We start from the raw sequence: 27,618 nt of genomic DNA, 5'->3' as shown, positions 1-27,618 counted from the left end.
ATCACAAAGAGAACAAATTAAATTTCAGGTGCACTACCATTAGTCCCTTTCTACTACTAAATCCAGATATTTAATTCAAGTTAAATAGTGCATATGCATGTGATTAAGTGAACTAAAAGCACGTTATATACGAATTTTGATCTGACACTTGTTGCCCAAGATAGGCTACATTTCTAATCTAAGTTTTTTTTGATCTGTCCGCTAATAATATACATTATATTAATTACAGCTGTCTCATATTTTATTAAATATTTACATTTAATTATTACGATTAATTATAAGCATTCGATGATGTTAGGTCGAACGTTCACATATACTGTTAAGATTATGTATCATTTACTTTATGCCGATTATTATAGCTCAATATCAACTAGTAGATTGTGCATATCTGGCTGACACTAGACACTGACATCACCTTTTAACTACAATAATTTTATTTGTTAAATGTTTTCATGTATTCTGAAAATTTATTCACTTTAATAAGGAATTTATTGAGAGAAATTGATACCATATTTGTCAATCAAAATATTTTTGATCACTTTTTGTAAATTTTCTGCCAACATCGTGTTACTGTCTCGAAAGAACGATGTTGATTTGGCAGCGATTCAATGATCGATTCATTTTCGCGATTCTTAAGTGGTAATCAGAAAGCGCTACGTATGGTGAGTACACTGGATGAGGCATAATTCAAGCTTTAGCGGTAGGTCCTTCGCAAATCATCTCAAGCAATTCAAGTGGATGACTTTGCGCTTGTTACTTGCTATAACTGGTGTTTTTTTGCAAAAATTTGACTTTCTTTTAATAAACATTCGATAAACAACAGCTTATGTACACAAAAACTTTGCTGTACTTTGTATTGTTCTACTGTTGTTTTATGGCAAATCATCATATTCTTAGAAAACTCTTCTTTTTTGTTTGGCAAGCAACTTAGCCGAAGCACCTTATTCGAAATTGCATTTTAATTAAATTTACCACAACCGTTTTCCCTTCTTTTGGATCTTTGCCATCGCACATCAACATATGGAAACCATTGATTCGTCAACTACTGCTAAAAGTTGTCTGAAAGTTCTCTAAACATTTGAGTTGTATTTTCGTTCAATAAGACTTGCAGTTTGTTGTAGTGAATTTAATTAATAAATAATTGATGCCAAAACCAAATCATATTCAATCGGGTTATGATGGAAGAGCATCACTATAACTATATAAACTTGTTTAATGGGCTTCAGAAGTTTTTCAAATCAAACAATAAAATAATGATGTCTAACATAATAACTCAATAATTTTAAATGGAAACTGTTTAATACAGGAGTGTAAAAAACGCCGAATTTAATTTTTTTTTACTCTGATTCTTTATATTTTCACCAATAGAGGTCGCTGATCAAAATACATATAGGTACTTAGTATTTTGCGTCGTTAAATTTCTTTTTATTAATCTATGTCCAGTAACTGGGTATATTTCTCGGTAAAATTGATGTATTTCGTTTTGATTGATTTAAATCAATACGCCATTGTTTTTTTCAGTTGATGACATCACGAATATAGTTCATTGTTGTTTCTTTTTCTTTTTGGGTATAAAATATTATAACGATATTTATCAGATACGTTTATCGCCTCTTGTTTATGTCTCTTTATCAAATATACCATTAGATTCTATTAAGGCTAAACATCAGTTTATTCAAACCACTTACTTATTCTGACATCATGTAAATCACTCCTATTGAGTCACACTACATGGTAATTGGTAGAGGCGTATATTTATTTCATTAAAGTCAATTTAATATACATTTGTTTATTTCACGTGCTGTTTGTAATACATATGTGATCTCCTTAACTCTTCTTTCTCCCTCTCTCTATATATTGTGATATCATTAATTGCATATTACGTATTAATATATGTTTTTAATATATTCTGATTATTTGTACATATTCTACTCTAGTATGTCAATTTAAGGGTATGTTATCAGGGTCATTATTCAAAACCTATCTGAGCAGTAGTTTCACTGTAAATGGCATATGCAATGATGGTTATAAAATAATTAAATACTAAGTAATTTCTGTGTATCAGCCTTGAACAAAATACAATAACCTAATCAGTAGGAATATAATTAGGAGTAAATAAAATCATTTTTCCAGCGGTTCCTCATGTTTTAGACCATTCCAAGCTATGATTTTGGAAAGTCCTAAAAATAAGCGTATCCAGCATTTGGGCACTTCGATATAAACTGTTGTTTTTCTAGACATTTTTTAAGTTTGTTGTTTTGGGAAAAACATTAGATACTGTCGTTATTCGCACATTTACTCAATAATTTTGGACATAACAGGCTAATTGAAAAGTCCCCGGTCTACCATAGTAAAACACTGAAAATTATTCCATGCTCATCCAAAAACACAGACGCCATAACCTCGCTAGCCGACTGTTGCGTTTTCCCACGCTTTGGAGCGGATTCATCATATCTAGTCCACTCGAATGACTGTCGATTGGACTTTTTGCACAGAGCTTTCTCATACCTAAATATTCGTGAATGATATTCTGTACACGTTCAGTTAACATGTTTAGAGTGTCTGCTATTTCATTCAATTTCAATTTACGGTCATTCCAAATAATTTTGTAGTTTTTTTAATATTTTCGTCGGTAACAACCTCTTTTGGGCGTCCACTGCGTTCACCGTCTGCGGTGCTCATTTCATCACGTCTAAACTTAACATATCAATCCTTGATGGTTGATTTTCCTGGGGCAGTGTCCAGAAACTCGGCATCAAGCCAAGTTTTTGATTCAACTACATTTTTACCTTCAAAACAATATTTCATCAAGCAAAATTCCTTTTTATCCATTTTTTCACAATAAGAAAAGTTGCTTCACTCAAAATGCTAAAATTCACAAACTAATGATCCGACAGCTGTCAGATTTATACACGCATCTTTTGAGGGTTAAATCTATCTAAAAACATATGGATTTAATTCTAGTAGCGCCATCTGTGTGTCAGGCCGGGAACTTTTCAATTGACTTGTTAGAAATAGAAATTTGATAGAAATATTAAAAGTACTTTTCAGTTGCGACTAAAATATTATGACCATGACTTTTTGGGAACTTACTTGACTTTTTTTTGTTTTGAGTATTTTTTAGTCCAAAACTAAGAGACCTGAATCGACTGCACAATATGGATGATGTCACTGATCAACAATCGCAGAATTTACAATATTTCATCCAAGAAACTAGTAATTGACTTATAAAAATATATTTATTTTATTATTTATGTCGAGATTGATAATTTATTTGCTGAAATATAATCAGAAGATATGGCAATCCATCATGATATGTTGAGGGCCAATCAAAGCAAATTAAGTCAGTATTCAGTGACCGATGCAATAGACATGTTGGAAGTATAGGAATATATTTCGGTTTATAGTAAAACATAGAGTTTGGTACCTTTTCCATATGCTACAAAAAATTTAGATATGTCTTTATCGATTTTATAGATATATCGATAGTTGCAAACGTCATTTTGTTCTGTGCGAATTTCGACAATATATAAATTCCTTGATCATTTGGTTATTTTATCTGCGTTTGTGTATAACAACTAAACTTTTATACATTTTAGAATTCACAGTTATCACGTAAAATAAATATATTCGGTATTTTCGTGCCTAATGTTCATTATTTACTAACTATATAGTGTGGCAAGTGTTTTGACGCAAATTTAAATATTAAAATACATATTTAGTGGAAAAATATTTTTTCCTGAAAACCCTTAATTACTTGTTTTGCAGAACCCGTCTTGTGTAGGTAAAGATACTGACCTCCATTTTCCCTATAATGAATATGGCCATATAATAAAGACTATTTATTCGGACATAACATAGCGGTCACCCTGATATATTGGATTCAACTGCCTACTACTGAGTATAAAATAGACCGCATAGTGATGGATAGTACTTTAGATACACATAGATACTGCCTATTCTCATAATGATCATTGCCTAAAATGTTTTAAATACAAAATTTTAGCGATTATGACAAAATAAATATGTTAGTGTTGGTAACCATGCATGCACTGTTGCAGTTAATCCAGCTTCCAACAAAATTTACCGATCATATAATTAAAAACAAAAAAATTACCAATATTTACACAGAGCAGCAATTCTCAGAGCAACTCGCTTAAACAATTAAATTATATTACTAATCTATATCGTAATATTTGCATATAAATTAAAATGTGACATAAGGACACTTATGTGCGTTTATATGGATTCGATAATAGTTGTTAGTTCATAGAAAAAATAGAAATTTCACGGTATAGGCGACCTTGGGGAAATGTTTTGTTTAGTTCAATCAACGGTAGCGCAGCGATTCCAAATTGTGATTCGCTAGTTTAAATTCCTGGTGCCGCCACTATACATGGAACGTGATTGGTCGATCAAATTGTGTGAAGTCAGCATTTTCTATAGCCGTCCATTTTTAAGTTTGTTGTTTGAAGGTTTTGGTTTTTGTTTAGATCAAGAAATCTTCGTTTTGCGTTGTGCATATTTTCTGTTTTACATTAATTATTATGGAGTAATAATATAAAATTTGATGACAATGCGTCAGTGTAGTAAAAGATGTAGTGTACCGGGGTAAAAATCTACTACGGAAATTAAACATCGTTTCTCAAAGATCATCTCGCTCCTTTCCAAACATGGGTTGATCAAGTAAATAGAGAAACTAGATAAACTACAATGTAAATATATCAACGTCATGGTGTCTGTCACGGACATTTTAGTGAAGAATTTAGAATTATCCTTCATTCACGAACAGGTATTAGGGTAAATGCATATCCAACATTGTTTTTATCAGGTACATATAAAATTATCTATCTACTATATGTCTGTGTTTATATTGTTTACAGAAAATCAAAACCTACTTATGAAGATGTTAGTAGTAATAAAATTCAATTAATCTACCAAGTTGTTCGTATGCTGTCAGTGTGATGTCTCTACATAAAGAAGTCTTACAACAAGGTAATAATTAAGATAACTGTATAATTAGTAATAATATATATTACTTTTAATTGTAAAATATCCCTAAAATATTTGTAATACTTTAACTTTTTAGAACAATCAGTGTTCAATAATTTTATAGTAGAGCTATTGTATATTTAAATTTGATAACCTTGTTAAGAAAATATTTGTTACGTTGCCATCAATTAAAAATTTAATTGCTTTTTTTGGGGGATTTATTACCTCAAAGAAATCTATTTTGTCTAAATTTACAAATAACTACATTTGTTTAACAAATCTTAACCAAGATAGCTTAAAGAATTTTGTTGGATCTACTAGAGGTCATGGAGGTAGAAACAGCATCCTTCACCTAGTATGTTCGAGAAATCTTTAAAGGGACACATCATCACTTCAATCTTTTCCCATCATTATCCGGGAGAAAATTGTGAAGAAGATCAACATGTTAGATAACTTATCAGCTTACAGTTCCAGAGAACTTTGCTCTGAGAAAAACAAGAGTCTAATATTGTATTTTAGTTCTATTTCAGGTTAATTAACAAAACTTCTGAAAAAGCGACAACATGCAATATTTATCTACATTCTATAATAAGTAGTTCCACAGATCAAATACTCTAAAATCTAAATATGTTTAAAAAAACATATAAATTTTTAGTGTCTCAACTGTCCAATCCATAATGATTTTCAAGACCAAATTTTAAAAGTTATTATGAGGTGTGATTGTATTTTTGGTTTAATGAAGTTAATGCAATATCAACAGGGAAGGATTTAAAGTTTACCTTCAATATATCAAGATAAGTTAGAACTCTAATAGATCCTTTAAAATTAATGGCACTAAACAAATATGGGAAGGCGTTATAGAAGAATTATAGATATTTTAATTTTGGCTAGAATAGAGTTCATAATTGTTTTTTTTACTTTTTGTTTATATACATTTATATTATTTATACTTATGTATATTTGTATGGGATTTTATTTTAATAAATTAATTTTAAAAATTAAATTTGATTGTCATTTACATACTATTGGCCAATAAATGTGACGTCACAAAGTAATCAGGCGAAATAGCAGACCAATCAAAGCAAAGGATTTTCCTTACAGGTTTCTACATAACTATTTTAAACTAACCAATCAAATTCACGTTGTCAGCACCGCCAATGATTGAACTAAGCAAAACTTTGCCCCACTACTTACCATTGGAGTTGCACACCCCTGAATAGTTTATAGTCACAACTATCAGAGTGACATTTCTATTTTGATAGCTGATATTTGCTGACTTAGTTCTTTCACGGGATATAGTGTATGCCACTTTATGTGTTCGAGACTCCATGACTTTTTTGCGTGCATACGATCGACTAGATGAGTTCAACACTTTTACGTGCAGTACAAACTGATATGAGAGTAAAATGTTGTTATTCCTTGGTGACACATCACTACATCTCCATAATATCACTGAACATTGATAAACTTGAATCCACATCACTAAATATGATAAACCACATATATTAATATGTTTAACTATATAAGCTAACTATTATATTCGCTATTTTAATAAATTTTTAGTATTATTTAATTAATTAACATACATATTAAACATCATACACATTACAAATTACATTAATATTTCATTTATGAATAAACATATTTTTTATAAAAATAAATGATAATTAGTATCTTGTTAATAATTAGCGTTTATTGCAAATAAAGCGTAAAATTATTTAATATACTTGCATCTACATAAAAGTGATAAATGAACGCGGCGGTTTCTGTTAGATCACGCACATTATTTATATCTCTATGCTTTATAAATAATTTATTTAAACCTATGAAATATGCATCGGGTTTTTATAGATTCATCCAATTTAAAGCCGATTTACGTATGCGTTAGGGTCTTTTTTCATATAAATTCTTTATTGAATCTTCGCTTTTTGTAGAGGTTATGAAAACGGATCAAATATAGACGCACTAAATTTATCGGGCTAATTTATCGGGATTCGTATTTAAATTTTAAAGCATATTTATTCAATCGCTTAATTATACGTACAAAATTACTCAGGTATTAATTAATCGATGCTATTTTAGTTAATGGACTGAAAATTATTCTGAACCAGATTTCAGAATATAATTAAAAGATACTTTAATTGCGCATTTTGTTTATAGAAAATACAAATCAGTTCGGTCGATTCGTTTGTTTGTGGTTGTTTACAAAGGGTTTATTTCAAAACAATATGTCTTTGGCCCTACTGTATAAACGCCATGACCTTCGAATCATGAATATTCAGCTATGATATTGATGTTACGGTCGATGTCAAGAATTGACTGACCATAGTAAAAATTTTAAAGCTGTTATAAAATATCCACTTTTTATCATCAGTCAGATTAGATGTAAAAACTATTTTCTTTTTTGCTTTTAAATCAGCTCACAGGCGAAGAAACGTTGAATATGTTCTGTGTACTTCAATTCTTAGGGCACCCAATTCCCTTAGATTTCTGTAATATGCATACTGCTTCTTGTAGCATAACTCCCAATGATTCTGCAAGTTCATGTTGCTTTCAACGCGAATATTAATTGAGTCTTGTTTCGTCTTGTAATATTAGTCAATGCTAAAATCACCAGTTTTGAAATTTCGAACTCATTCGCTATATGACTTTCAGTTGAAACATTGTTACTATAAACTGCAAGTATTGGATGTCCTTTACCTGCACTTTCAATTAAATTACAAACTGAAAACTCTAGTTAATACTATTTAGTTAATATATAACTTGACACATTCAACACAATAAGAAATCTACGGTTTTATGTAGAACTTAGAAAAGATGTAAACTGAATAATTGGCTCATGTCAAACTTCTCAAAAACCACTAAAATATGTTGTCATGTAACATTTATACCAAGTAGAAATATTTTGTAAAAATGAACCTAAGAATGATATTTTCAAAAACGGTGAACATTCATTTTCACTTAATTATTGGTTTTAACACAAAGCCAATATCCGAAAATGTTTTTAGCACATACCCAGGTTATTTATTACCAATTTTAAATTAACACTGCCAAAATCTGGTTCAACCATTATTCACGGTATCTTGTAGAAGTACTTTTCTAAGGTGCAATTCAATCTAAAAAAAGTGGATTACTTTTTCTGACGAACAATGTTAAAAATTATAATTTGTTTAAATTGTTATTATTAACAATACTATTTGAAAATTAGAATTGAGTTATGAGCTGTTAAAAATACCGTTTAATCAAGAATCAATTTTAGAACAGGAATTGAACATCTATAAATTATAATTACTGGCTAGTGATGAAATATTTTTCGCATATTTCATCGTTCATCAATCATCATCCAACATCACAAAAATATCAGCAAATTATGTAAATTTTTATTAAAAAAAGAGAATATAAAACTTGTTTTTAATTTTCAGTAAATTTTTTATTGATCATAATTATGTTAGAGTACCTTATTTTTAACATACCATTTTAAATTCGTAAAACTTATCAATGAAATGCTGTGTTATATAATTCTTATTATGTTATTTATGGTTGTGTTTTTAATTAGCAAAATGTGGCAATAACCAACGTAATTTTGTTGATCATCCTGGTTACTGACGTGACTGGGATCATTTTCCTTTATTTTTACACTCTTGCCTAGGACAATCACAAATATTAAACAACCACAAACATACATTTACGACCATGCCCTAGCAGGATTCGAACCCGCGGCTATCGCAACAGTAGGAGGACCGCCCTGTTGCCTTTACCACTGCGCCACCAAGTCGGCCAATTAGTCGATATTCTAAAAAGTAGTTAACGGAATATAGTAATTACCTTTTCAATCAAATGCGCGCTTCAACGTTTTTTTTTATTCGTGATACAGACGGAGATATGCGAAATCTTTCTCGTGTTACTTTTGAGTGAGGAAACAGCGTAGATAATTGTTTGGACCTCTGCTGTAGAGATCAGTTCATTTTAAATAATTCTAAATTGACAACTAGCAATGTAAAATTATATTACATATAATTATATATTATTAAATTATATTTTATAATTTAATATTACTTTAAATTTATACTTAAAAAAATGGAATGGAATAATGATACCAAATATTTTTTCACTAAATAGTTATCAATTATTAATTATATTTGAAACTGTCGTGCCCTTTTTAATTAAAATGATAATTTTCAATGAAATTCAATGAAAGAAGTTTTAGCATTCAAAAGTCTTGAACAAATCCCGAGAACTTAAAAAAAAGGAATTAAAAAAAATCAATCAAAAAGAAACCTAACATTTACCGAGATCAGATAAACACAGTCAAAGGTATTTTATTATTTATCAATCAGCTTTTTTTCTTTTCACCCTGTTTAATTAATAAGTAATGTTGATAATTAGTATCCCAAAGTCTGCTATATTAATGTACATTGGTTGTTGCAATCATATTACAAACAAAACAAAAAACCATATATTGACATATAAGTTAGGCCTAGAACGGCAAAGCCAGAATACTCAGTATAAAACTACTCGCTACTGTATCAGTCAACCGAACTAGTCCTGACTAACACTAGTTAACCAAAAGTAGTCGAATAAAATAGTTGATAGTAAAAAGGAGGCAATTACTAAAGAGTGGATAGTCATTTTCTACAACTAATCTTAAGCAGATTATGATTTCTGTTTTATTCATTAAAAAGTTTCCAATCTAAATATTTAGTGTTTTGTCAATAGTTAATTGATACATATTTAGTATATAGTTTTCTTTATGACGGGGTGTTAAAAGTTGGTGTTCCCTTGATATCTATTATATTTTAAATATTCTGCACCTTTGTTCTTTCTTAAAATTTATTTATTTCTCAGTGTAATATTTTCAACCAATAGTTGGGCAGTCAAACGATTTTCGGTCGACTCTTTTAATTTTGCACTTAATGTCTCTTCACTCGGCTGGACAACATAATGGTAAAGGCGACACCAGTCGCGCAATTTATGTTGTGTTGATTTGTGAACAGGCAATATATCGAAACTACAGCATCGCATTCGCACAACTTCATGCTTGTAGCCAGGCTGTATAAAACCTGATGTTTTCTGAAATGGTTCTATGTTGGTCAGTCCAGTTAGTAGAATTTATTAATATTCGATTAAGCGAGTCAAATAAATTCTAGAGGGTTAAATATCAGTAGCAAATAGCGTTCATTCAATTTTTATATATGTTGTTTTTTATACCCTTTTTACCATCTAGGATTTATTTGAAGTGAACCTACATCTTAACGAGGTGTCCGAACTAAGGTCATCGATCATCCCAGAAGACATCTGGTCTTACCTAGCCTAGTTACTAACGTAACTGGAATATTTTTCCTTGTCATGTGTTGCATTATTGTCTTATAGATAATTGCAATTATAAGCAATTCATGAGATTGGAACTCACAACGGTCACAATAGTAGAAGACCCGTCCTGTTTCCTTGACCACTGACCAAGCCGGCTTTAATATTTTTGATACCTTGATTTCCTTGATTCCCTATAACAAAATCAATATGTTCTTATTCAATTAATTAAGAATTTATTGCTTAATATTAGATATATCTCCTTATAATATATTTTAATAATTTTATCATTGTAATTGTTATTCTTTAAAATATGTTTAATTTAATTAAAATGATGAATTTTGACGTAAGGTAAATCTTCTCTTTGTCTTTATCTCTGCCAGCGTACACAATCGTTTAGAATTAATACATAAAGAATTAAGATTGTGAAATGTTGTCTAAACTTAATATGATGAACTAACTTGGGGGGAGTTTATTAGGAGAAACACGGTGATTCTCATATAAAGATAAAGCTAAATATATACGAATGATTTCATTAAATAAATTGCTCCGTTTTCTTGGCTTCATTAATAAATTAATACAATACCTATTTTGTCATTTGCCAGTCTGTGAGTCTTTCGAATGCTTCAGGGTTAGAAATTAAGCGAGGGTCGGAAGCACGAGGGTGTTCCCGATTGGGGGTGGGGCAGGCACTAAACAGTGGGTCTCGAAGGGAATGACTAGAGAATGCGAATAGAGGCGATAACAATAAATTTTATCTGTCTATCATATCTATATCTTGCGAAAATCGTAATTACGAAATGTATATTGAAATTCGACTATTGTTGGCTGGTATCGAGGAAAGTAGGGAAAGAAAAGGAGCAGGGTGATATAACTTATTGATTTTCATATAAATTGCTTTATTTAAATTTATTTTACTTCAAAATGCGTACCGCTGTTATAATGAAAGAATTGCAGGCCAGTAATATATTCTATGTTGACACCTTTATTTAATAAATGCTGCTGTGATATTTTATATTCCTAAAAATAATGGAGTTATACAACGAATAAAAATATATTACTTTAAATATTACAAACAACGTGTTACAACAAATGTATTAATTAGAAATATATTCTTTCTCAATATGTGTTGCGTCTTTATATGTTTTTTTTTTCATTTACTAGAATGACCAGCTAGAACCAAATGGTCTTCGTCTGATGTCACTTCAGTTTTGGGATATGATTGTTTTGCGGGCGACAGAGACCCTGGATTATTACTGGGACTGTCGTAGTTTGTTTACTACCGAGATTTGTGGACGGGTATTTTATTAAGATATTATCGTGTTCTAAGGTTCCTATGGAGAACCTCACACTGAGCATGTTTATGAAATTTTTCACAAACGGGATGCCTGATTCGAGGTGTGTATTGACGTTCCTCATAAACCATGGGGCTCTGAGTAACGCACGGACTTTTTTGGATTAGAACACTTGGAGTAGTTCAAGTTGTCTCTCCGAGATATACCTGTACCACACATGTGCTCCATTGAGGCAGATTGGACGGACTAGTATTTTATACAGAGTCGCTTTCTGTGGGATTGGGAGTTTTTTCTGCAGAGTAGAGGAAATAATAGGCTGTACACGCCATTTCCTTTATATGTAAAGACGCATTTATTATATATGATTTACACGTCGATGGGCAATATTTCTTTCTTCGATGGGTAAGATAGTTGGGATGTCCCCGACGTGATTAGTTATAGTGTTTGACGTTTGTGAAAAGTTAGGTTAAGTTAGTATATAAGCGGGAAAAAGTAAGCATTTTAAGATAGAACAAGAATGTAAACGTTTAAGGTAACATATGTAGTCTGCACAAATTAAAATAAGTGAATAAAGTACAACTAGCGAGTTAATCGCCCAAACAATATGTGGTATATTTTGTCATGAACATTTTTAAAGGGAAAATAATTTTTAGGTATATTTTAAAGTCTCCTTTGTACCAACAAAAAGTATATTTGAACTGTACCTTCCGCTAAAGATTTTCATATTAAAATATCATAGATTCATCAACTTGTTTACACTAATATTATGGTGAACACTAGCACTATGCTCGTGTGTAGTCTTGTCCGATTCAAGCTACGAATAAGTGAATTTACATGACGAAGAAGTCTTTGTTCGAAGTTTTTTAATAGTCTGACTAATGGTGGCCATTTTCAAATCTCTATGGAGATCACTATTTTTGAAGTAGCATTAAAGGCATTAAAAACGCTCTTCGATACTTTGTTTACAAACCGCTCTTCTTGGTTCAACTTCAAGGGTTTGCTTATACACCAATGCTCTATTGTATGGTGATAATGTATTCTTCCAAGTACTCAAGACATCATTCTATTTTTAATATCCATTTTTTCTTCTTTTATATGGGCCTTCCAGTCTAGCTTGGCCTTCACTTTAATTGATAAATATTAGGGTTGGCATATGACACTTCAATTTTAATTATTCTAATAGAGATGATTTCTCTTATATGTAAAATTGACGAGGATAGATTTAGTCTAATTCAAACTGATTCTCCATTCCACGGTTCAATTATTAATTTTGTTTACTGGCTTTTGCAGTTGCAGCTCAATAACGTAAGAGAGGACGGTTAATATTAAGATTATATTATTCCTCTTATTATGTGAATAATATATATCTTAACCACCTAACACTTATGGGTTATTTCTTTTCTTTTCATTATTTCTTGGACTAAGTCGAGATCTGTTGGGGGAAGGGGGGAAATCGAGGGACATACTCAAATTTCAAAGGCATGTATAAAGTTTTCACATAATTTTTTATCTAAAATAATCAGATATTTGGGTATAATGTTATTGCTGAACTGATGTAACGAAATATAGGAAGTTCAGTACAAAAGCCATTCAGTTTGCTTTTTAAGCAAAAAATTGTGTCTATATAGTAGAATATCAAATACGTATAGTAGATAGGTTAAATAAGGTTTTCGTGTATTTTCATTTAGTTATTACAATGATTATTAGGTACATATTTTATTTTAAAATGTTTTTTTTTGGTGTTGAAAATTTAAGTTTGATTAGTTTTTTAATTTTTAGTGAGTTTTTTTTTTGTTAAAAATATTTTATAATTTATGGTGTTGTTATATTTACCTAGAATATTCCGATCCTACTAACAAAAATATTTTTTGATTTCGACTATATCACTCTTTATCATATACCGCTGTAGTAAGTGTTTGTTTCATTTGAAAAATTCCAAATATCATATATAATTATCTATTATTAATATATCAACGATTTTACTTTACAGTTTTCAAAATTTCTATTTCAAAATTTTTTTGTATTTTCTGAAACAGATGAAGATTATGGACGAGCAGAACATTCAGGATCATCGCCATTTAAATTCAGCGTATTCCTCATCAAAGGACATTTTTTTAATTAACAAAGATATAATTTTTTACATAGTGCACATAGGTGTAGTTTTTTTACATAATGGTCACTATCTTGATAATATACAAGGTGATTACAATAACATTCGCCTAACAACTACACACAACAAGATACTCTTCAAGAGACTGTAAGAAACTATATGATTTCCAGTCAAGGCGCCAGCCTTCGTATCCAAAAATTATACATCTCAGCAACCCATCGCCCGGTCCCGATAACACGTCCATCCCGATTAACGAATGAGTCATCAGGTTCCCTCTGCGTAACTTGTCAACAATGCCGTTCTCTATTTTCTTACAATCGTTGCAATAATTGAAGAATCATCGAAAATAATGATAGACATTTCACTAAAAGTACTGTATTTTGTAAACTCCTAAGTTTAATTCATGTCGTTTACAAATTAACACTAGCCAGAAATTATATGGATCTGTCAAAAATAGTGCTATCAATGTGTCAGATCGGAGACTTGTTAAATTATGTGTTATATATGAATGAATATATTCGAAAAAGGTGATGTGCTAGGAAAAATTAAATTAACAATAAATTGTAGCATATAATTTTCAGAAACCCTCATTCATAACTACAAGTTATAACTCATGATTTATGATACGTATGTCAGATACACGTGTAATTTTATTAGAATAAAAAAAGAAATATGCTCTTAGGTGTAATCAAGTCTCTTCAGAGAATAGAAAAACATTGTTACAGGAACGAAGGGATGCCCTTAAACTAACTGTTGGTAGTTTTGGATGATGAATGGTTTTTCCCAACGTATGGGATTAAGAACATACGTAACTACACTTACAGTAATATGTAATTTTTTAATGTTATCCGAACGGAATATGAAACACAAGCGTCGGTTTTCGAATAGAAAACTGATAACCTATAATGTCGTGGATTTTTTTATCTTCGAATGAAGTCATCAAGGAAAAATGCTATCTTGTTTAAGGAGATAACAAATGGATAGCACTAACTTTGATCTGTTCGAAGTAAAAATTGAAATAAATGTATATTCTTACTTTAATTGATTTATCTTCTAAGTGTGGTTAAATATTCATGAACCAGGGCTTGCCACATGTTGAAGACGACTTTAATTCCACACGACTTATCTGTGACATTTTAAGAACAATATAATGTATTATATTAAATCTGTTTGGTGGTTCAACGAACAGAACCTATTTAAACGATGTGTTTTATGTGATTTAGCTGATTTGTGATAATTAGCTCTAGTGTTTGAGAGTTTTGCTAAAGATAATTGGATGTTGAATATCAGAAAGTGTTTTCGCTGAAATATTTGATTGAATTTATACGATTAATGTGCTAAGAATAGATTGAAATGGTTTAAATATATTTGTCGAATAATAAGATAACAAGAACTTGAATACTGTGAAGTGATATTTAAGATGAATTGAGATCATACAGGACAATTGAAGTATGGGAGGTGCAACCTATTACCAATATACCTTTTGACGAGGCGGCAAGACTTGGTGAAGACATGAGATGGAGAGACTTAGTAAATATTATCCGAAGATTTGTGACTTTAACTGTAGCGTATGATATGTGTAAAATACTGATATGGTCAAGATATTTTTAAAAATGAATGGACAATTATTTGTATAAATTTGCATAGTTTTTCGGTTACAAATTTAAGATTCTATTTTACCAGACGCTGAGATGCGCGGATAGTCCTTGTTACAGTTTTAGTTGGATTTGTTATGTATGGTTTCTTTCTAGATTATATAAAAAAGTTTTTATAATAACCTTCGGCAATTAATGTTATATTTACCTTGAGTTTATAAATCTATATCAACTATATAAAAATAGTACTATGAGTTATATTGAGGATTTTGTTAAGATTATTTTAGTGTCTGTTAGGTTGTTAGTCCAATGTTCAAATAAAGCTGACTGGATGATATGTCCATATATGTATATTAGCCTACTTTATCCTTGTTTGTGTATTTTCCCCACACTTACGGGGAGCGAGTACAAGCTACCTTTAATGCATCCGTTTTAATTTTGGAATATAATTCTGATATTGTGTTTTTAGAACTCTTCTAATACGGTCTTTAAAGAAATGGACTGCTAAGGAAACTGAAAAAATGACCTTATCTTATTCTTTTTGCCTTTAGTGATAAGTGTGCACTGAATCTTATTACTCATTTGCTGGCTCTTTTTGATTATATCCCTCAAATTCTATCCATTTTGAGGCTGGGGCATGTACTTTATGTTTGTGATTGTAACTGTACATGCCTTTATAGGCAACAGTGGAAAATCCGACAAGGAATAACCATCCTAGTCACGCCAGTAACTAGGCTGGGTAAGACCAGACGTCTTCTGGGATGGTCTCTAAGTTGGTCACTGGATAGCCGGTAGCCTTAATGCCGATGATCGTTGTTCCGAGTTTAAAGTGTAGTACCAGTCCAGATAAACCTCATTGATAAAAAGGAGACTTTAAAATATTAAAAAAAGGAATAATGGAGCACTATATTACTTATTCCAAACCAGCGAAAAAGCCTAATAAAATTTGATAGAGAAAATACAAGAAAATACATGTAGATTTTTATGTTTTTGTAAATAAATGACAATCGAGGGGCTCTTAAGTTAGTTCCTGTTATTATATAAACGATTTAAAGGAAGATACAAAATTGCAAAATAATAGGAGTGCACCTGAAATATGTATGTATCTGTGAAATACTGCGATTGTCTTAGTTTTATTCCTTTTTATTTGCTACTCTATGAAATATATTTATGGTAATATCTATACATAAATCAATATCTTTGCATAATCAAACGCTTCAATACGACTATATTCTTTATAAAGTCAGTTGTGTAATTTAATAGCCCTCGTGCTCGAATGGCTAGCTACATTTTCGTTATGATATTGATATTAAATGGATTTACTGGAGACCTTCCGTTATTTTGTCACAATTATTTATAGTTAAACTATATCTTTGGTCTTATTTAGCGTTGATGTATTACAAAGTATTTCTGCAATAACAACATACAGTACACTGTTGATATTATGATATTATAATGCAAGAAGACTGGTTAATTTTAATTGAAACTTATATTAATGTCTTCGGGATTGTGAAATTATATAAATAGGAACTTTCGGTGTTATACAATATATCTGAAGTTTTTAAACTTTTATTTTAATTTGTAATTACTTAGTGTATTATTAATAATGAAATCTTCAAGCAGCAGATAAATTATTGTCAATAATTATTTTGTCTATTTTTAGATTAAATCGATCAAACTAAAGTTAGTTACAAACACTTATCTTTAAAACATTAATATAAATATAAATAAAGTTTAAAACAAAAGTATGTCGTCCTTATATCGTATTATATGTACGTGTAGAGCTTCAGTGGCTAATCTGCTTTTCTGTGTAATAGTTTTGGAAACTAGATAAATGGTTGACTTCTAACAATTTCTTGATTTTCTGGTATTTTCTGCAAAAATATTTCTGTCTCTCAAATTATAAAATTACTTTTTCTTCAAATACACAGCTCAAACCTATTAGAAATCAAAACACAATCATCCAGGATGGTTTCACTTCATTCGACGAATATTTATTCCAAGCGAGCATTCTTTTAAGATCTGAGAACAAGAAATAGTAGCTGGTGGCCATATCTGGAGAATACGGTGGATGGGGATGCAATTCGAAGCCCAATGATCATCATCCAGCTCATGGATTTTTGCCATCGTTTTCACTGACTTGTGACAAGGTACATTTTCTTGGTGAAGCACCACTTTCTTTTTCTTCAAATGCAGCCATTTTTAGGCAATTTCGTCCTTCAAGTGGTCCAATAACGCTTTGTAATAGTCGTTGTTGATGATCCTTCTTTTTTCAAGGTAGCCAATGAAAATTATTCCATGCGCATCCCAAAATACAGACTCCAGACCACTCAGATGATTGTCGATTGGACTTCAGAGTGAAATGATGGAGCAAAAACTCGGGTTTATTACGCTGGATCATCTCCAAACACTGCTCCGAATCATCAACTCGTCGTTGTTTTTGGTCAAAGATGAGCTCGCGCGGCACCTACTTCGCACAGAGCTTTCTCATACCCAAATATTCGTGAATGATATGATGTACACTTCAGTTGATATCTTTAGAGTGTCTATTATTTCATTCGATTTCAATTTACTTTCATTCAAAGACATTTTGTGGATTTTTTGAATGTTTTCCTAGGTAACAAACTTTTTTGGGCGTCCACTGCGTTCACCGTCTTCGGTGCTCATTTCACCACGACCAAACTTAGCATACCAATCTTTGATCCAGGATTTTGCTTCTACTGTTTGTTTTCCCTTCAAAAGGCAATATTTTATCAACACACGAAATTCCTTTTTATCCATTTTTTTTCACAATATCAAAAGTTACCTCACTCAAAATACTATAATTCACAAACTAACCATCCAACAGCTATTAAATTTATACACGCATCTTTTGAGGGTTAGATCTAACTAAAAAACATATGTATTTAATTCTGATAGCGCCATCTATGTGTCAGGCCGGTGACTTTTCAATCAACCTGTTATTAGGTATATATCTATATAAGCATAAATTAGGTACATTTTTGTCAAGGTCGCGGTTAGGACGATCGAGCCAGAACGTTAAAACTCAGTCCAATAAAACTAGTAGAACCAAAAATAGTAGTTAAAAGTGCACTAGTGAAACAGTCGATAGTAAATGGTAACAAAATCATTCAGACCGAAAATAACGACTGAAAACAGTCGACTGAAACAGTCACTGGTAAAAAGTAATATAGGTTGAACCAAAAATAGCGACTGAAACAGTCGATAGCAAAAATTACTAAACGGTCAATAGTCGTTTTCAGTCGATAGTTCCCCAGGCTAATTATAATTATTTTCAGCGAGTTATACTCTTCAGCCCGCTGGGTTTGTTTATATATTTTGTATCACCTATCTGACGGTTATTGCAGGTTGCTTGATTTGGACGTTTTTCGTTTTATTTATATATATTTATTTGTAGCGTGTGTTACATACAAATATTAAACCTAAAAATTCTTCCTCCCTATAAGGTAGTTTATGAATGAGTAATACAGTTAGTTGAGGTATTAATAATTGTAATATTAATTACTAGAAGTAATATAATTATCGAAAGATATTATTCTCTTATTCAGGTACAAAATCAAATGAATAATTAAAATCGTGTTTGTTTTGAATACCGGCCGCGTTATTTTCGGCGTGAAAATATGGGAAAATGCGTAAATATTATTACAGGCACATTATAATCGTTTCCTGAAATTTCCCGGGTGGGTATATTAAACCGAGTCCCGGTCTAAGGCTGGGTTCTCCTTCATACGAAAATTAAACGGCTTAGAAAAGTTATTTATGAATCGTTTCGCGTTCCGGTTTATACCCAATTTGGCGTTGCAAGTGTAACTAGACTCATTATGGCCCTTAAATAATATCCTCGTTCCGGGAAGATATTTCCCATCGCGTCGCTAAAATAAGAATAAAATTGCTCTAATTGAGCTCTCTTCCGAATTGCTAGAGTAATGTCGTAATGACCTTAAATGAACGACATAACTTTGACATTTTCTTTATGGCAATCCTACTTTATCAAGCGGATCCTCACGATATTATTTAATATTTTTTATAGCATCGCGTGGACTACTGGAATTATTTCCGAAGTTTTTTTAAATCGAATACTCAATTTGTTACTAATATATATATATATATATATATATATATATATATATATATATATATATATAATTGTTTTTCCATATAATATTAGTAGCAATTGCAGACTAACCTACAATTTGTCTCTACAGTGACTTAAAACTAGGTACTTATCTAGAGATACCCGTTGGCCCATACTTAATCCATAATAAAATAAAAGTTATAAATAAAGTTAATAGTTAGTACTTTTCAGTACTTTTACCATTTAGCGCACCTCACTTCACAACACAAGATGAGAAGGTTTGGTTCTCTTTCGTCTGCGTCCCAGTTCAATTTTGCCCAAGAGTTGCAGAACTTCTTATGTTCTTACAGATACATTTTAAAAGCGAATTATTTACTAATATAATTTTTCAAATTCATCTCTAAAAAAACGAACAAAAAAGAAACACTTGTGGTTCGAGGAGTTGAAAATCCCAGAATCGACCGTTAGAAAGTTTACGTTCACGGTAAAACATCGATCATATTTTAGGGGTAATTTGATATTTTGTTGGTGTGTTTTATGTTTCTAGGAAAATTGAGATACCGGTAAAGAAACTAAAATAGCGAGGTTGTCACCTCTGCTCGATTGGGATCACCAAAGCAAAAACATCATCAGCACCAAAAACAATTGCCATAATTTGTAACATGTTTAACCCCCTTCTCGAACTACAGTTGCCAAATGTGATAACTTAACATGCCCACGGGCTTTTCGAGCTCTATGAAAGTTCATTTATGCAGCCGCGACCGTCAGAGTAACTACGTTTTTCACTCGTGTCTATTATACAGTGTTTTAGGCTGCACAACCCGAGTTTTCAAAACGGTGAGTTTTTCACAGAGTATTCCAGTTTTCTTTTTATTTTAATTCTATTCATTTAACTATTTATTTACCTATTCATTTATCTATTCAGTTATCTATTCATTTATCTATTCATTTATCTATTCATTTACCTATTCTTTTATCTATTCAGTTATCTATTCATTTATCTATTCAGTTATCTATTCAGTTATCTATTCAGTTATCTATTCAGTTATCTATTAATTTATCTTTTCAGTTATCTATTCATTTATCTATTCAGTTATCAATTTGTTCTGAACATTCTCCGCTATTTATTTCTTTAATTATTATAACTCATAATCACTATAAATCAATGGTAATAGTTTTATGGTTGCGACTGTAAATATGAATTGTAGCTACCTTATAAACCAGAGGCTAATGCCATAGTATCCAGAGTTTCTGATGTATAGTTATAATCTATGGATAATTTGAAGCATACATAAACGCCACTGAAAGTGTATCATTAGCAAATGTAGCCATAGCAACATAGTCTTATAACAAGTCAATTTAAAAGTTCCCGGCCTACCATAGTAAAACACATTTTTTGACAAAATTTTTTTTTATTCAACGCAATTCCCTTCAAGGACGATACACTGATTATAGCGACCCTCCAACTTCACCATTTTTGTAGTAGGATTTGTCGTTTGCTTCAAAATAGGCGTCAGTTTCGGCGATCCCGTCTTCATCCCATGAAAATTTCTTCCCGGCGAGCATTCTTTTGAGATCTGAGAACAGACAATAGTCACTGGGGGGCAGGTCTGGAGAATACGGTGGATGAGGAAGCAATTCGAAGCCCAATTCATGGATTTTTTCCATCGTTTTCACTGACTTGTGACATGGTGCATTGTCTTGGTGAAGCAGCACTTTCTTTTTCTTCAAACGCGACCCTTTTTCGACGATTTCGTCCTTCAAACGGTCCAATAACGCTATGTAATAGTTGCTGTTGATGGTTCTTCCGTTTTCAAGGTAGTCAATGAATTATTCCATGCGCATCCCAAAATACAGACGCCATAACCTTGCCAGCCGACTGTTGCGTTTTCCCACGCTTTGGAGCTGGTTCATGGTGTACTCGGGTTTATTACGCTTAATCATCTTCTAACACTACCCCGAATCATCAAGTCGTTGTTGTTATTGGTTAAAAGTGAGCTCGCGCGCACCCACTTTGCACAGAGCTTTTTCATACCCAAATATTCGTGAATGATATGACGTAGATGTTCAGTTGATATCTTTAGAATGCCTGCTATTTCATTCAATTTCAATTTACGGTCATTCAAAATATTTTTGTGGATTTTTTAAATATTTTCGTCGTCCACCGTCTTCGGTGTTCATTTCACAACATCTGAATTAAGCATACCGATCCTTGATGGTTGATTCTTCTGATGGTTGTTCTAATAGCGCCATGTATGTGTCAGGCCAGGGACTTTTCGCCGGAACAGGACCCAATTCACTACCTGATCATATACAGCACTTTAAGAGTTTATTAGAATTTATAGATTATAAATACAATATATTTATATAGAATTTATTCATGAGTCTCCAAGATTACAGCTGAGGAAACTTTTTTTCTCTTGGTAGAATTTTTCGATAATATCTGTGATTCTATGTACCTGTTCAGTTGTAAAATGTTTGTTCGTAAATATGGAAATACTAAAGCGTGTAAATGCAATAGCGTGAAGATACTTTTTCATAACGCTGTTATATAACTATGTTAAAATATTTTTCTATTTGGTTACACACTTTTAATTACATCATATACCAAAAATGTCATTACTATTAACAAAATGTAAATTTTTAGTGTTTTTTCTCAGACCTTTGCCTACTAATATTTCAATCCATTTTAATCCAAAATATATCCTTTTGTTATATTTTACTCTCCTTTTTACTATTTAGGGTTTATCTGGCCAAACCTACTTTACTGTACGTAAGACAGTACAGTAGGTTTATGTAAGACGTTTGCATTTACATTTACTTTGAGAAACAATTACAATCACAAATATAAAGTTCGTCCTTCCCCAGCAGGATTCGAACCCGCTACTATCACAACAGTAGGAGGACCTTCCTGTCACCGTGACCACTGCGCCAACCAAGCCGGCAAATATATTATTGTATGGTAATAATTTTTGTGTTTAACAATTTGCGAAAGAATTCCCTAAAATTTATCTTGGTTCTCAAAAAAATATATGCAAAACTGCTCATTCTCAGTTCACTATACACTATTGTCTCAAGTTGGCAATTGCACTTTTTTCATGAACTCTAGTTCTTGGATGGATATTATCCCAGAATGCTATTTATAATGTGACCTAATGACGATTTAGTTAGTTAAAGCGACAGGAAATCTAATTAATATAACTAATGGTACTATTTTAATTAAATAGAACATTTTTTATTTAAAAAATAACTAAATATTCCACAATTTAATTACATCAAGCAAATAATATACATAATATTTCCATATACTTTTTCTAAATAAATTAATTGCCCTAGTGATGGCCATAATCCTAATTTAATATCGTTTTAGTTTAATTTAATTAATATCGAACACCACTCATTACCAAAACGTACGTAATTCAATTACTGCTAAAATGGTATGGTATGAAAGAAAATTAAATTTTACTATGCTGGTTGGTTGTAATATAGGTAAATTATATTTAGAAATAAGTCCCCAGATTACCTACTAATTGTAAATGAGAGTTGTATAAAGATTAAATTGCACTAAGATTAGGTATAATTAAAAAAATGTTACATATGTTAATAGCCATTAAAAGGCAAATAATTATAAGTAAATTACTTTAAGTTGTTCCTTACCGCAAATGGTGATAAGACAAATTGAATTACCATAATTGTTTTTATTTTGCATTCGTTTTTTTATATTGGATTTGTGAAACTAAGTATATTCTATCTTGATCAGGGACATTTGTGTGCATTTTCAGCTTTTTTAAAAACAAATATTGTAAGTTTTAAAATTGGTAAAATGATATAATATTAATATTAAGATTCTTAGTAGATAGGTAAGTTTTAATTTTACATGAAACATTTTTCTAAGCTCCAAATTGCGGGATAAAATTTGTGGAAAAATATACTTTACACTATTTGTTTTAATATAAATATTAACATGCTCTAATAGGAACTTAAGGCAAATATACTTATACCAACATTAATCAAACTCTACAAAAATTGTACTATCAATATTGTCAATCCAAAGAGCTCGAAAAAAATCTCGCTGGATATTACGTACAGAAAAATATAAAGACCTTTAAATTAACTAGAATTTGAAAACGGCGATAAAAAATAAAGCAAGATAAAATAGAAAATTCTACATGAAAAGGGATTCTTCTAGTTAAAATTTTCAAAATCAATTAATTGATAGACGAAAATATCTCGTCTGTCCTTTCACGTAAATAAATATAGGTATACGAGGGTCACTATTTATATTTCGGGAATTGGCAACCCTGTTTATGCGAGTCCATCTGACGGTTCCATCGTAAAGTCTGAGATTTTTGACGATATTGTAAGAAAATATGGATGGGTATTGTTGAGGAATTACGTAAAGGGCACCTGATTACTTATTCGCTAATTAGTAGGCTGATAGGTCTGTAGTCAGAAGGTGATGACTTAGCTACTATCTTTGGGGATAACTGCGATGAATACATGTTTCCATGTGGATGGAAAGTGTTGCAGCCTCAGAATTGCGTTGATGATATTACTTAGTTCGGCGAGTTGCTTGTAGGGAAGATTTTTGAGTTGGACTATCGAAATATTATCGAAACCCGGGGCCTTCTTGTTCCGAATCTTGCTGATCATTTGCGTGAGTATTTTAGGTGTGACTACATGGTTTAAAAGATAACTCGGAGGCACTTGAGTTGGCCTGCCTAATGATTTGGTCGTTCTCAGTAGTGTTTATATTTGTAGCAGGAGGGAGGTGTTCCATTTGGGCCTCATAGGTTTTAACGAGGAGCTCGGCCTTTTCGTGGTCGGTGACTGCGAAAGTTCCTGTCTCCGCTGACTTTAGGGGGGTATGACGTTTTGCGCCTTCCCCACGAGGCTTTTAGAGAGTCGTCGGAAAGTTAAAGGCGGGAGTTAGAGGCGGACGTGGTATCGGGACCAGGCAATGGGAATGCTGAGATGTACACTTTTGAATATAAAGGCCGGCGTCTTGATTAGAAATGATATAGTTTCTTAGAGTCTTTTGAAGGGTACTTGTTGACATATTTGATAGACGTCTGTTATTGTAATCACCATTGTAATACCTTGTATATTATCAAGATAATGACTGAACCGAGTGAAATATTCGTCTTTTATTTACCAACAAATAAAAGTATTTCCTACAATATACGTACTCAGAACATTTTGTCGCACGGACGCTATTTGTTTATTTTATATGTAGTTGAAAGTTTCGTCTCGGCAAAAAATGGAACTGAATCGTAAAAATTTTCGTGCGATGATTTTTTATGATATTTGACGTGGACTGTCACAAGAAGAGTGCATCAATCAACTTAATTTGACTTTTAGCGATCAAAAACCACCGTGTATCACTGGTTTAGTGAATTTAATTGAGATTGTAGTTCGCTGTCCGACGAGTTACGTGAAGGCCGTCCAAAATCAGCTGTTGTAAAAAAGCGATGTTGTATGCGAAATGATAAAGCAAGATCGTCATGTCACCTATTGTGAGATTGAGGCATCCCTAAGCATTAGTTCCACCAGCATTTATTCTATTTTACATGAATACTTAGCTGTGCGAAAGTTATGTTCGCGTTGGGTCCCACACAATTTGACAATCGCTCAAAAAAAAAGGCTCGTGTCGATTGGTGCAAAGAAATGCTTACGAAATTCAATCGCGGTGCTTCGAAAGACGTTTATAAAATCGTGACCGGTGACGAATCATAGATATATACGTATAAGCTCGAAAGTAAGTAGCAGTCGACTGTATGGGTGTTCCAAGATGAACCAAATCGAACAAAAGTTGTTCGCGCACGAAGCACTTCAAAGAAAATGGTGGCCTGTTTCTTCGGGAAACTGGTCATATTGCAACAGTGCCTCCAGAGGATTGTAGAACAGTAAATTCTGATTGGTACACAACTATTTGTTTGCCAGTATATTTCAACACTTGAATGCAACGCATGAAAGGGTACGTTGTCATGCTGCAAATTAATCATTGTTCAATTGATTGATTGATCATTTGTTGTCGGTAGCGACCTATACTCCTGGTGTCAACTGTTTATAATTTACGACACCAATCTGATATCACCGAATATATAGCAAGATCTTCGACCAAAGCGATTCAAATCGGTGGGTTTTTTTCGCTTGGATTTCGAAATAAGTACATTTTGCATCACTCGTTACCATTTCACGCGGAAATGTTTCCTTTTTATAATTTTTAACCTTTTTTTTTACTTTTTGACCGACGATTTTTCGATTTTATAATTTTCTGTCATTCAATACATGTGGCACCCATCTTCCCATCTTTCAGAAATTGCAACTCGGCTCACATTGAACTCTTGAGACATTTATTGAGTTTGTATTGGATTTTCCAATAACTTTTGAAATTCCGCATCTTCAAACGTTTTCTGCCTACCAGGACGTCTTTTATCTTAAACGTTAGGATCACCACATTTGAATTCTCAAAACCGCGGTTCACTTATTCTTATCGTTGAAGCCTGCTTACCATAAGAAACATCACTCCGAACACACAACCATTATTACTTTATTTTGGATTGGATATATAACAACATTTTAGTGTAAATAAAATGATGAAACAAAAATGTTATAAAATATAACTTATTTTAACATTACAGTTCATCTAACGCATATATCATCGAAGGACTGAAACTAAATTTAATTTTATATAATTTTAGTATTTTGATTATATTTATACTGAACTCTTTTCCAAGAGAGCTTATTTATTTAAATTTAGTTGTTGTTTGTTCCTTCCTTCGTTGCTGTGTTCCCTTTCAAGTTATTTTGAGATCATTCTACTGGTCCTTAATTTGTTCTGTTACTACCTGTGTACATTTATCTTTATTTCTGTGTAATGCATTTACCATATCTGCAAAACGGTTAGTATTTAGCAATTTTTCTTTTCGAAGTGGACAGTCCTTTCGACATATCCAGACAGTTTTTGCTTAGGACATCTCTTACTCGACCGGCATGTCTATTCTAGTATTTCTTTGTCACACCCCACAATAATTTAATTTGATTAAATATGCTGTGATATGTGTACTGTGTACTTTTTTCAGGCTTATTTCTAAAGAAGTGAATTACGTAAAACGGTATTGAACATTTCATTTGTATTCACTGCGTAACAATTTGAACTACTTCACTCTTTAACATAGTATTTTCAAAATCTAATTTATATTATGCAAACTTATTTTATTCCTTAATTACAGCATTTGCCAATCCGCCTGTAGGGATCTTTTCTACTGTACTATGGTACATTGTCCATAAATAATAGTTTATCCTGGTTCTTTAACAGCTGATTTTCCAACCAGTGCAAGAACTTGTGATTTTTTTTCCATGTTTGTTGTATTTACATTACTTTTGTTAGCATCTTGCCAAGGATGGCCTAATGTTTTATTTTGAATCTGTTTCTCGTCCAGATACACAAATTGAAATAACAAATCTTCTTTAATTTTAATATATGCTTTTACAAGCAATGTCTGGTTCAAAGTTCAAAGTGGCAAGTTCTGTTAGACCTCTTAGTGAATTATTTTTACACTATTTAAATCATATATTTCCTACAGTGCATTCTATATTAACGACTATGTATGAAATATCTGTATTAAATTATGTTTATATTGAAAAACTACTCACTGTTTTTATACACTTCATAAATCTAATCTCGAATAGAATTAACATCAAGGCGATCTTGATTCCTCACCCGCTTCGTAGACGCTTTCTTTTCTGTGAATTCAACACTATAATGTTTTTAATTTTTTAGATATTTTAATCGCAGCATCCACGCTAATATTCAGTGCGGCTGTAACATGTTAAAAAAATGTCTAATAAAAACCTCAGCACCTTAATATTACATACTATTATTAATTATCAGTATTTACATTTTTAACGCATTTTACTGCTAAAAAGTGCCCCCATTACCTGGCTCCTTGACGAGGCTATTGATTTGAGACGAAATTTGTTTTTGACTACTATTTATCGGCTTCGGGGTTTTCAATCAGTGTAATAAATCAATATATGCGGCGATTTGAAATTTATCGAAACAAATGAAACGCCAAAACAAAGTTTGAAGGTTTATGACCTCTTATTGTCACTAATGATTTGAATAGTTTTGCAGACATTTAATAACTATACATTGCGTTGTATCACTTTTTAACTAGAATAATATGAGAAGGAAATTATTGTCTGGTATTAAAACGG

At 31.7% G+C, this 27,618-nt stretch overlaps 1 protein-coding gene across 3 annotated transcripts in view; it reads left to right on the top strand.

The window, feature by feature from the left end:
- Positions 1-27,618, top strand: part of mbl (splicing regulator muscleblind) — a 630,287-nt gene that overhangs the window by 68,225 nt on the left and 534,444 nt on the right. The window lies entirely within an intron of this gene.

This window comes from Rhynchophorus ferrugineus, unplaced genomic scaffold (assembly GCF_030347505.1).
Source record: "Rhynchophorus ferrugineus isolate W39M unplaced genomic scaffold, kcgeb_rfMv2 rfM3, whole genome shotgun sequence".
Taxonomy (NCBI): Eukaryota; Metazoa; Arthropoda; class Insecta; order Coleoptera; family Curculionidae; genus Rhynchophorus; species Rhynchophorus ferrugineus.
The sequence above is the reverse complement of the archived record's forward strand: the minus strand, read 5'-3'. Positions and strand labels throughout refer to the sequence as shown.